This window comes from Danio rerio, chromosome 21 (genome assembly GCF_049306965.1).
Source record: "Danio rerio strain Tuebingen ecotype United States chromosome 21, GRCz12tu, whole genome shotgun sequence".
Taxonomy (NCBI): domain Eukaryota; kingdom Metazoa; phylum Chordata; class Actinopteri; order Cypriniformes; family Danionidae; genus Danio; species Danio rerio.
Genome location: NC_133196.1, coordinates 37,283,653 through 37,297,500, shown reverse-complemented (window position 1 = coordinate 37,297,500; position 13,848 = coordinate 37,283,653). Strand labels below are relative to the sequence as shown.

General features: G+C 38.9%; 1 protein-coding gene across 1 annotated transcript in view; it reads right to left on the bottom strand.

Annotated features, from left to right (window-relative positions):
- clint1b (clathrin interactor 1b) overlaps positions 1 to 13,848 on the bottom strand; it is a 542,948-nt gene that overhangs the window by 279,022 nt on the left and 250,078 nt on the right. The gene's annotated exons all lie outside the window — the stretch shown is intronic.

The window sequence follows — 13,848 nt, the reverse complement described above, 5'->3', positions numbered from 1 at the left end:
CTGATCATCATTGACCTAGTCCAAGTAATCCATGTGTCCTCCAAACAAAATTAATCTGAAGTTAAACCTGCCTCCCGGTAGGTTTATTTTAAGCCTCGATGTAGTCCTGAAGTTGCTCTAGTCTTCCTCTGGGAAATTAGCCTATTAAATTCTGGACTAGACTAAGTCTTAGACTTATTAAATCCATGACAGAGAAAGCACATTTCTGTTAGTCTGATTTAAATGGCCATTTTAGTCTAGGACTATGCTTAATCTTGGTTTGGGAAACCACCCCTTCGATTTTAATGTTTGAATCTGGACTACATGCAAAGATTCACTTTTGCTAACATTCCCTTTGTTCGGGTTGCCATAGTAACCCGGACAGAACAGGAAGTTACCATCGCTTCCGAGGGAAGTCTGAACTGCCCATGCGCAATAAATGTAAACAAACTTCTGCGCTTTACGTCAACAGTTGCATTGTTTACATTTATACGAACCTAGAAACATTAATTAGGAATTAGCCTGCAAGGCTAGCGATTAGCAATTTAGAACGTTGGTTGAATGCAGTGTCTGTTTGAGAAACTGAAAGTGATTTTAACCATTTAACATCTGTGCATTTTGTTGGTCTCTATATTCTCTACCCCGTACATTGTACTTCACTAAAAGTTTGCTGTTAAAGCAAAACATAACCCACTGTTCTTTTATTTAATATCTAATTACATTTTCTAAAAAGGAAATACTGTTTCACTATAATTATTAATACAAATTACCATTTGTTTAACAATAATAAAGTGAATGTTCTATTTGTGTTTGTGCACAAAATCACAATATTACATTGAATTGTAATTCTATTTGCTCACAAGCAACTTTGAATTAACATTTCACCATAATTCTCTTTTTAGTCTAATCCCTTCAGACGTTATTAAGCCTTGAGCTTTGATAGTTTAAGCAAGCATACCACTTTTTACAACTTCTTATTCACCCCCTTTACAGAAAATCTGTTTATCAAATTCAGATTTTCTCAATATCTAATTACATTGTAGTGATTATGCACTGGTAGCAATTGCATGTTTTTGTTTCCTTGTATTTTTCCCTTCCTCCTTCACCTTTTCTAGGAAACCTCTCATTACGGGTCTTGAATAAATTAAAGACAACCCACTCTCTTATAATTTATTTTGTTTAGTTGTACGTCAACTATCAATTTTGTACTCGTAGCGAGACGTTAAGGCTTCAGAGCTAGTGTGGACCAGCTTCACTCAGTTCTCCTTTTTCTTCCTGCTTCTTTCTTGATTAGTTTTCATTTCCTTTACCTTGTTTCCTCCTGTCTTCCATCTAATTCATCTCATTTGTAGGAAGCAAACCTAAGCAAACCAACTTACCAAGTCTATGGGAAAGAAACAAAATTGTTTTGTACTCAAACCATCCTTTGTTTTGATTCACTTCATGCGTTTGTGAATGCAATTAAAACTTTTGATTTTTCCTTCAAGATCAAATGACAGAAATGAGTAGTGAACAGCCGTTCCCTCTAAAACATCGCTGGTAAGCGGTCCAACAAGTAAGGTGTGTTGTGTCAGTCCTGTCATATTGAGACAAGAAAAATTCAGAATTATAATTTTAGTATTTCCCTCATAAATATAAGCAGCAATATCATTCCTTTCATTTTCAGTGATACAAAATATTGAAAATATTTTCATAACTGAAAGAAATAATATTTTTCTGTTTAAATTTATTTTAACCTTGTCCTCTCTCTTTTTTCTTTTCTCACACGAAGACCAACACATAGTCACCACACCACTTCATTTTGGTTCATAATCACTGAAACAAACAACACTTAGCTGCTCCACTACATATAGACTGATAACACCACAAAGATCTGGATCAGTCTCCACCTCCCAGCAAGCAAGCATGTCACCGACTGCAAACCCCACTGCTCGAGGAAAAGATGTGGAAACCTGGCTACGGGACATCACGGATGGCCTAATCCACAAGACAATTGAACTTTTATTACTTTTAGTAATATTCATGATTCTGGAAAGACTTTTGACACAGGTCTCGCGCCAGAATCACAACCATCCAGAGCTAACCAAATTCACCTGTCTCCTGAGTGACTCCTTCACAGCCCAGCTCAGCAATAAGCACATCCCCCATCTTCAGAAGGAGCTAACATGTGCATAAAGCTGCATCGACAAGCTGGAAGCGAAAGGCCAAGATGACTTCAAGCGTCAAACCACTGAGTTCCTGAAAGAGCTACTGCACCTCCAATGCTGCACAGACAAAACCCAGGACCAGCTCAAGGTATCAGACGAAGTGAAGCATCTAACTAAGAGACAAGTTGAACAGCTCCAAACAGCCCTTGCTGTTGCTGAATGAGATCAGCATGAACTGAAGTCATCCCAGCAGGACCTGATACAGCGTCTCCAGTCTGCTGAACAGCAAGTAGAGGAAGCTAAAACCAGCATCCAACACAAAGATGCTAAAATTAATGCTCTGAAGGACCAACTGAGCACATACAGCAGTGCAAAATGATGACCTGACCTAACAGCTAGATGACATCAGCGATGAACTCTACAGGCTCAGAGAACTCATACAGGTCTATCAACAGAAACAGCCAAGATGGGCGGAGCCCTCATCAGCATCACCTCCGCTGAGCAAAGCCGACTCCCTCATCTTTATAAACTGTGGAAGAAGTGAACGGCTGATGTACAAGTCATCACCAGCCCTCACCACCAACAACTTCCCTTCTGGTGCAAGCAGAAAGTCACTACACACGGCTGTCTCTTAGAGACCTTGACAAACTGGCAAAACGCATCACCCAGTTTAACCCAAACTCCACTGAGAGCAGAAGCAAGACCTCATGTGACTGACAGAGCCTGGTTCTACCTCCTCAGATCCACATCCAGTCCCGAGGTGCAAAGTTTCCTAGACAGACAACGTGCTCACATAAAGTCAACTCCCAGCTATTGCGTGAAGCACTGATTGAAGAGTTTAAAAGCTCTGAGTCTGAACATGGAGTGTTTACTGGCCTGGAAACCAAACAAGGTCGCCACGAGACACCTCAAGCCTTCTACCACATGCTCAGACAAGCATACTTTGCTGCACATGACAACCCGAATCTTGAAGAGGATGCAAACTTCAAAACCCTCTTCCTACGAAACCTTCATCCAGGACTAAGTCGTCATCTAGGCATCATAGCCTGTCCACGCACAATGTCCATCCGACAGTTGTGGGACCTCACACACCGGGCCTACCTCAAACAGAAGATGTCTCCAAAAAGAGATGTGAAATCTTCAGCGGCCCCCGTCATCCAAGGTCCAACACGTGCACAGAAAGACACCCTGTGTAACGACGATACCACAGACAATGGCCCACACAGTGATCGTGACTCCCATGATGACGACAGCTATTACACATCCTGGTTGGAAGGGTCACGGGACCAGCCATGCTCCACAAGGCACTCAAGACACCCAAAACTGTTCCCCAGAGGAAACAGAAATAACAGCACCTCCACTGTCTGTTAGCCATCACAGTCAAAGGCTATCACCATGGGTAAGAGATGACAGCCACCTGTTCTGCAACAACACAGATTCAAATAGGGGGTGGTCTCTCACCAACAATAGAACTCAGAGTTATCAGAAAAACACCACTCTTTTTTTACCTCACACTCACCAAGAAAACATTGAACTCCAAACTCATTTCACCTGACAGCAACCAGGGTCAAGCACAGAGACCACAGTCTGTCACAGCCAGAAAGCCCCATCAAAGGAATGTGACTTGGAAGACAAGTTTGCATATCAGCTCCACACTGCCATAACAAACAACTACCCACATTCTACCAGAGAAACACGCTTCCTAGTGGACCCCCATCAGGTCACCAACGACCCGTGACTCAAGGAAAAGATGCATAGAGCCAAACTTTTTGTGTACCTAGAGACAATGAACGAGAAGCAGGCGCATCAACCTAGCAAGAAAGGGGGAGGGCCAAAAGGCTGAGACAGATCTGACCATACAGTACACGCATTACATCAGTACCTGAACACAGCAAACACATCTGACATTAAAACATCATTGTTTGGTTTAACTATGCCTATCATTTCCTATCCTATCTTTCTTTAATTAGAATATCATGATTGGCACACCATACCTAATTTTGATACCATTTAAATATGGTTGTGAACCAGAGAGCGCTACGCCAGTTGGTCATATTATCATAGACGACTGAGAACTGAACTAACTTAGAAATGTTGAGTGTCAGTTTCAACGATTAGAACCCAAACAATTTGATACTCTACACCAGTACAGTATGTTGAGATGGAAGTGTTGTCTTGTTGTCTGCCATGTACGTGTCTGTCTCTCCATCTTGTTTCTCCAGCGTTCGCCGATGTCTTTATCCCAACACATTGCCTAACGAAAGGGGATCTGTAATAAATATGGCCGACCAGACACATAATTATTTTGCTTTTTATTCCACAACTGAGCCAACTTTGCCCAGAGAAGACTCAAAACCTGATTCCAAGTTATTTACGACCCAAAAGAAATGTGCCATGCAGCATTAAACAAAGGACGGTTAAGGACCCTTTAAGCTGCTTGTCTAAGACTGATGTTTTCATATAAACTTTACTCTCGTTATGTTTAATCATGTGTTTTGCAACGTTTCCTTTGCTCCTGTATCAATATCTTAGTTTTAATTTCTTTGTATACAATGTCTGACTCCACCAAAGCCAAACAAACTCATAAGCAGTTTGGACTTTTCGAAAAGCTCACTCGCTGCACTAATTGATCGTTGACATTTTATTTTAAAATGAGTGCAACATATTAACATTTTAAGAGACTTTAACATTTCTGTCCCGATTTGCATAAAATTTGCCTATGCAAATTCTTCTGCCTCGGACAAAGAATAATTCCAGGAAGTTAGCTTCTAATTGGTCAACTTTCCATGAAAGGGTGGATCCGAAACTGCCCTATAAAGCAACGCCCCTCGTTGTTCAAACCAAGCTCTTCGCACCTCTCTCTGTTCAAAAACTTCACTTGGCTCTGGAACACGCTGCCAGGGAGCTCCTCTCTCTCTCTTTGTTCAAACTCTCTCTCTTCCTGTCTCTGAACCACAACTCCAGAGCAACCCCCCTCTCTGCTCTGAAACACACTGTTTTGAAACTTTGTTCAAACTCTCTACAATTTCCTCAGGAACCTAGGCAGAGAAACCTCCAAGAAAGCAGGCGGAAACCCAGACGGAAAGGGTTAATCGCACCGCGCTCTGACATTTCATATTCCAGAATCTTTTGCGGCTTCAGCTTCAAACACCGACCTTCACTATAAGCCTCGTGAAAGACAAAGATCAGCCAGCCGAACCACGCGCTCAACAACGGGAGCTCGGACATCACGAACAGACCGCAAGTATCACCTTTCTCCCAACATCTAAACTGGTGTGAACTAAATTCAACCCTAAAAAGACAATAGAAGGGTTATATTGAATTTGATTACGTTTGGTTTGCTTGGTTTGGGCTTACAAACTTCGAGGTCTTCCCATCGCAGTGCCTCTAGGACAGGCGTCCAGTCAAGTTGTTGTCTGCTCCTCTAGAGTCATCCGCGGCTGAAATCGCTGCGCGCCATTCACATTCCAGGCAACCTCAACCGTGCAGCTGATGCTCCGGGCCTTTACGTCCCGGAGAATGGAGACTCCACCCTGAGTCTGTTCAGCTGATACGGGCACGATTCGGGGAAGCCCAGATCGATCTGTTTGCTTCTCCTGAGAACTCTCATTGCCATTTGTTTTTATTCCCTGACCAAGGGCTCTCTTGGCTCAGATGCACTGGCCCACAGCTGGCCTTGGGGCATGCGCAAATATGCGTTTCCCCCAGTGAGCCTGCTCGCACAGTTGCTGTGCAAGGTCAGGGAGGTCAGATCACGGTCAGATCATCTGAGCAGCTCTTCGTCTGTTACGGCGGTGGGCAGCAGGGAAGTGCCATATCGAAACGAAGGTTGGCCCACTGGATAGTGGATACCATCTCTCTCGCTTATCAGAGCCAAGACGAGCCGTGTCCCCAGAGAGTGCGTGAGCACTCCACTCGGAGCATCGCATCCTCTTGGGCGCGTGCACGCGGCGCCTCTCTAACAGACATCTGTAGAGCTGCGGGCTGGGCAACACCTAATACATTTGCAAGGTTTTACAATCTGCGAGTGGAGCCGATTTCCTCAAGAGTATTAGGAAACCCTTGGTGATTAAGGAAACAACTCGTTTAAGGTGTTGAAACACGCTTGCTGCGCCATTCTCCCTAACACGGAGATACGTGCGCCTTTTTATCTGTCAGTAAAGTTCCCCGTTAGGTGAGCCCTGCAGATTCCTCCGAGGCCCCCAGCACTGACTCAGCGGAGGAGTCACTTGCTGGCCCTCTACGTTGTAGGTCTGCCTGCTGGTCAGCCCGCGTTTTGGGTATAGGTGCGCGCTATGCATGATCCCCACTAGGCGATCCCATATGCTTATTCAGCCACGGTGCAGTCCCCCCTTACGGGCGGGCCCGTGTCTTCCCTGTCTGCTAACCATCTTATTATATGCGTACTCCCCCTTTTCAGGGCTAGTCCATATGTATTTTTGCCATCATATCTCCCCATTGGGTAGCAGATGGCCTCCGCAGCGTCCTCCCTATCGGGACTGCACACTTTCCCAACGTACTGTCGGATTTTCCTAGAATTATCTAGACGCTTGCTACTTCAAAAAAATATATATCTAAATCTGTAAAACTTCTTTTAAAGTGGGATAAGTAAGGGCCAGGGACTACGCTGGAGGACCACACCTCCCTTTGATGCAGGAGCACTCACACTATGCCTGGCTACCCTCTCATCAGAGGCGAAGGTAAGGTGCAGTCATTATGGCGTTTTCCAGACATTTCCCCATTCGTGGATTAATATATAAATCCACCGATAGCATTAAAGTTCCCCATCCGAAGTGGGAACGCTCTGGTTACTAAAGTAATCCTCGGGGAACGGAAATGCTATTTAGCATCACCATAATGACTGTTCCTTAGCTGTAAGTGTCAGTCTCTTCAGCTTAAAAGGATGGCGTTTCCTTGCTTCCCCTGTGCTTACAAGTGTAGCTAATTGGCAATAAGGCACACGTGCGAAAGCTTACGCTGCCAATTCATTGGCCTGTTGTATACTCTTTCAGAGGATTGGCTTTCTGAAACGAAATCCCCATTTGTGGATTAATGAATAAATCCACCAATAGCACTTACTTTAGTAACCAGAGCGATAGTTTCTCACCTTCTATAACGTTATGACCCTCGGTGACTTCGATATAATATTGAATTAACTTCTTTAATAAGCTGCAGACATCTTAGCAAACTTCATCCTGCAGGCAAACGTACACCAGGCAGCCCGGAGCACTTAAAGCGGGAAAACCGAGACCCGAGAGTCAGACAAAATCAACAGAACACGGCTTCACATGTAAAAATGAGACTAACAATATATCATTAATACATATTTACCTGAAAAGTTTGGACTCCAAAATAGACTTTTCTTTGAAAATCGTGCAAAGTTCTGTGGAAACAGCCAGCATGAGCATACTCGACCGCCTCAGTAACAAACACAACTATAACGTCTTAACAAGCCAAATTCTTAAAGAGACAGCAACATCTCCACCTGTATAATGAGGCTGTCACTCTGTGTGGTCCTTATTCTACATCCTAGTTAGCAAATACCAGTATTTACGTTTTAATGATTAAAATTACAATCAATTATAAATTAAATTATAAATATTTTTGGAAAAAATTTCGATTTGATTACATGAAAAAAATTAAATTATTAACATTTAATTCAATCAATTTATTAACTTTATATTTTTAAATTATGTATTTTAGTATTAATGTTTAGTATTACTTCGCTACATTTCGCGGCGTTGCTCCGTTACTGTCAAATGATAATAAAAAAAAAGATCCATATGTTTTGTTGGCAAATATCGCGAGGCGCCGCATTGGAGAGGTTGTGTCGCGAGAGGTTGCTATAGAGACGCATCTCCCGCTTTCTGTTAGCGTGCGGCCGCCCGGCCGCCCAGCGCATGCCTGTTTGTTGACGAGGGAGACAAGTAAGGGCAAGTTATACTGCAGTCATGCCATGGCTATTTGAGGTTCCAAGAAGGACGATCATGCTGTCTGTGTAGTGATTTTATCAGACCAGGTAATCCTCAAGTTCAGTCTGTTTTCACTCCAAGGTGTCAAAAACAATAGTCTGACAATGCCATGCACACTGTACATTGAACTGACATCACAGCAGCATACATACATTCCAGCTCCAACCTTAAAAAAGTGGTGGTAAGTGTAAAAAATTATCCAAATTTGAACCGTATTTATGGTAACTATGCAGGCCCATAGTAAGAGGGGTTCGAATGGTTGGAAAAACTCACCCCTCAATGACAAAGATCCAGAATTTGTCCCATACAAGAGCTCATTTGCTTTATTTTGACTGCCATGTCATCGCAAATAGTGAAATTAATACTCTGAAAAATGCTTTAAGACCAAGCAAAATGCTATATTAAAATTTATTTGAAAACTAATTTGATTATTTTTGTTATTTATGAATTTTTAATTAAATCAAATGTACTTTTTAAAATGTTTTTTACAAGATAGGCTAGAAAAAATTGTGAAGCTCTTTTATTATTGTAATGTTTTATTTTTTAATATTTAAAAAGCCGAATTCTGACTGAGGACAGTTGAATGTTCTGGCCAGTTTGTAAGCTAAAGCTACAATAGGCTACAGTTTTTAATTTAAAACTTCAACAGATTCCTATTTTTTTTCTAACAATTTATGATCTAATACATTTGTATTTTAAAAATAAGTATTTATTAACTTTTCTTTATTCTAAATCTTTAGAAGATATATTTGGTTAAAATAGTGCTTAAAATGTCACTAAAATACAATATTTAAATTTCATACATTGTAAATTAGGTAAATAACTGCAAAGAAGTCCACATTTTTAGAAAAAGACCCCTTATAACAGACTGGCCACGGGCCTGCTTTGAGATAACCAAGTAGCTGTTTAATGGAATAACAGATTATCCCAGTACATATTCGTCATTCAGTTTCCCAGAGATGGGTTGTGGCTGGAAGGGCATCCTCTGCGTAAAAACGTGCTGGATAAGTTGGCGGTTTATTCCGCTGTGGCGACCCCGGATTAACAAGAGACTAAGCCGAAAAAAGAAAATGAATGAATATTAGTCAGTCAGGCTGTTATTCATTAAAAATATAACATTTAAACGTTATTTTTAACATAAAATCATAAAATGGTGTATATGTATGTATGTATATAATATATATATATAAATAAAATTAATAATTAGCCCCCTGTATATTTTTCCCCAATATCTGTTTAACAGAAAGATTTTTCAGCACATTTCTAAACATAAGTTTTACTAACTCATTTCTGATAACTGATTCCATTCTTTTGTCATGATGACAGTAAAAATTATTTGATTAGTTATTTTTCAAGATACTAGCATTCAGCTTAAAGTGACATTTAAAGGCTAAACTAGGTTTATTAGGTTAAAGTTAAAGTAATTAAGGTAAAAATATAAAAGAAGTTAGAGGAAAGTTTATTCAATAAAAAACAATACATAGATACTAATATACACCATCCAGACTCTATAGGATGGGACTAGCTGGAAATAATCAGTGTTGGAAATGCAATAAAGAAGAGGGTACTTATTTACACATGTTCTGGGAATGTTGTCTAGTTTACCCATTCTGGTGTAAAATTTTAAGAATAATGGAGGATTGGCTAGGCTGCGAGTTACCTGTAGAGCCACGGCTATGCCTTTTTGGTGATAAATTAGTGATACCTAATATAGGTAAAAAATCCTTTATTCTTCTTAAGATTGGATGCATTACAGCTGCTAGGATGATACTACGTAACTGGAAGTGTCCCAGATTGCCAGAAATGAAGGAGTGGATTAATGGGATGATTGAAATTGCATCATACGAATGTATGCTGGGGAGATTGAACAATGAGGGAGAAGTACATAGAAATTGGGATAATCTTTGACAACATTTAAAATTAGAATAATTGAGTATGCACATTTGAAGGTACCACAACCTTAATTTCCATATATGTTTGCTATACATTGTTATTCTTTGTTGAATTTTCTTGGTGTACATGGCTGAATATGTAACATGTATCATATGTATGTGTAGGGTGAAGTGTGTTCTTTGTTCTTGGCTGTTGAACAATAAAAAAAAGTTGAATTACAAAAAAAAAAGTTAAAGTAATTAGGCAAGTCATTAAGAATGGTTTGTTCTGTACAGACAAATTAAATAAATAAATAAATAAATATATATATATATATATATATATATATATATATATATATATATATATATATATATATATATATATATATATATATATATATATATTTATGTGTGTGCATGTGTATTCAATTTCTTTTCGGCTTACATCCACAAACATCCACACAAACTCATTGACACACACACACTTACACTACGGACAATTTGGTCTACCCAATTTACCTGTACCGCATGTCTTTAGCCTGTGGGGGAAACCGGAGCACCTGAAAGAAACCCACGCAAACGCAGGGAGAACATACAAACTCCACACAGACATGCCAACTGACCCAGTCGAGGCTCAAACCAGCAACCTTCTTGCAGTGAGGCGACAGCACTACCTACTGCGCCACCGCATCACCCCATATATATATATATATATATATATATATATATATATATATATATATATATATATATATATATAATTAAAGGTAACTAAGTCACTACTTGCGTCATTTTTTCATAAGGTTCTTTTTTACTCTTACTCGAGTAACTTTTAAGATTGTTACTTTTACTTGAGTAAAATTTTCAGCAATTACTTGTACTCTTACTTGAGTACAGATTTTGGATACTCTACCCACCTCTGGAGCTGAGGGTACAGTTTTTTTCCTATAGGGAAACAAAATATATGGTTGTAGCTTTAAAGGTGCCAAATTGGTCCTTTATGTTACAATTTTGTATCCAAATGTGCTATAAAAGGTACAAAAATGTACCTTTCAAACCTAAATCTGTACGTTTGTACCTTTATAGCCCATTTGGGTACAAAATTGTACCCTGAGGACCAATTTGGGACCTTTAAAGGTACAATTATATACTTTGTTTCCTCAAGGAACAAAATTGTACCCTCACTGTACCTTTTTTTTTTTTGCTTTCTTTTGTGTTATTTCCCTCTAAACTATCCTTTCAAAAAAATTCATAACTAAAGATGTAAGTGCCACAGGTCTAAAGTCCTCTATCTTTTGTGGCTTCTATTTTTTTTTTTTTTTTTGGCACAGGAATAACTGTAGACTGTTTCCACAGTGCAGGTACCTTTTGCTGTTGAAAGTGTTACATCCCTTGGATGTATTTATTTATTATTTATTTGTGTGTTTACTGTCCATTGGGAGTGGTTATGTTGTGTGTTTCTTTTACTTTCACGGTGTCTCTCTGCCTGCTCACTAGGTAGAGCTGATTGGGCCCAGGTGGTGCTCATCAATGGAGCTTGCTGCAGTAATGCGCTGCTACAAAAGAGCAGTGCGTCTCAAACCACGGAGAGGTTCACTTCTCCCCTGCTCCAGACTCGTGATTGTAGGTGTTTATCTGGTTGATTGTAAAAAGGAGTTAATGGGCTAGTGAGTTCAATTTTAGTTTCTGTGTGTTGAGAAATTTGCTTGTTTCTGCGTTGTGTAATTTTACCGGCAGTGTGTCTGTTTTCTGAGTTGTTATTTAAATACATATATTCTTTTGTGTGTGGTACGTAAAAGGTAATTGTATTGTTTCTTTGTCTGACTTTTTGATTAAAAAATTGAAGCTGTAGGGAGAGGGTGCCATTTTTATTTTTGAAATTGTTTGACTGTGTTTATTGATAGTAAGGGAGTTGAGGAAAGCCTGTGTTGTTTCTTTTCTTTTACCTGAAATTAGGTTATTTAGTACTCCTCCTGAGTTAGACCTGTTTTGTTTGTTGTTTTGGTTAATCCTTCTCCTGAGATTTATGCTTCATTTATTGTTTATTAATTTAAGAACCAAATAATAAAATAATTTAAGTTTACTCTTGTGGTTGTTTCACATTTCTGAGGCAGGATTGAAGTGTTCCCTCAAAATTTGATTATTTAATTTATACACAATTCATTAATTTGGACTTCTTTTTTTTCTCTAACTCTAAATGTAAATTTTCTTTGTTATTTTCCTTCCCCAACCCTAGACCAAAAAGGGGAAGGGACGTAACAAAAGGATATAACAAAAATTTCATAAAATATGGGTCCCAACTGCTCAGCACATTCCTTAAGCAATCTACCTTATCCAGCCCCGGTGCCTTCCCTATTTTACTCTGTTTAAAACTTTTAATCACATCCTTCACATCAACAAAGATGCAATCATACTCTGTCTATTCTGCATTCATTTTTCATCCTCTCTATTTCTTGTTTAAAATCATGACTATCAAATCTTGAATAAAAATTTTGTGACAAAACTGTGTCTGACATGAATCCCTTTAAACAAATTTTATTTGTTTTCTTACTGTTACGATTTAAAAGATGTTAAATAAAGGGGAAGAGGAGTAACATTAATTTTTGGGTGAAACACATAAGCAACCAAAACCAAGACCAGCTAAATGCAATAAAGTGATCTTATTTACAAAAATAGTGATAATAATGAATGCCAAAAAAAAAAAAAAAGTATATAGAAAGATTATTAAGTAATTACAAAGAGACATTGAATTTCACAGATAACAAATGACATAAGATGTTTGACCAGATATGGGAGAGTTGGAGAAATGAGACGCGGGCGCATTCCAAACAATAAAAATAAATAAAACACTTTAACACTTAATTAACACTTACTATCCTGTACTTAAATGCATGACATCCCAGGCAGAACCCACATTTCCCATATTCAATTTTTCTTCAATTTTTCCCTTATATACTGCTTTAGCCTTTTTAATTTCTTAACTTCTTTTTTTAGTCAATGACACTCAACAATATCTCCCTCTTTAAAGGCCCTATTACGTTTTAACATAAGAGTCTTAAGTGATTTTGTAACCCATGGTTTGTTATTTGGAAATTTCCTAAAGGATTTCATAGGAATAATCATATCCTCACAAAATGTCACATAACTGCAAACTGCATCTATTAGTTCATCAATGTCCAAGCCAGAGTCCATAAAAACAGACCAATCTGTACATTCCATACATCCTTTTAAACGCAGCATAGCATCTTCCGTCTTTAATTTTTATTTCTTGAGCCTTTTCATGTTTAAAAACGATTTTATACGTAGGAACCAATAAAATCATATTATGGTCTGAGGTTCCTAAAGGTGGCTTATTAAAAAGATTTGTATGCCCCTTTAATCGACCCATACAGTGATTTCTCCAATCTACAATTAGTTTTTGTTTAGATTTTCTCGCCTAAAAAAGTGAAAGCACAGAACAGACTCATATTTACATACAGACCCGAAACTTGCCTATAGCACTTATTCATTGTTGCTCTTATAGTTGTGTAAGTTGCTTCCTTGTCCTCATTTGTAAGTCGCTTTGGATAAAAGCGTCTGCTAAATGAATAAATGTAAATGCAAATATTTAAGAACGGAGTGGCCCCTGGTAGTTCGGCGGTATGGGTTGTGTATAGGGAGGCTCGGCTAAATACGGGAGAAATACGAGAAACTACCTTTACGGGATGATAGCGGGACAGAACTGTAAAATATGGGACAATCCCCGGAAAAACGGGAGGGTTGAGAGGTATGGTATTCAATACTTTATTATTATTATTATAATTTTCCAGTTTCCATATCTGCAATGCCTGTATTTTGGCCCTTTTTTAAAGTCTACTTAGAATCCAACATGGAAAT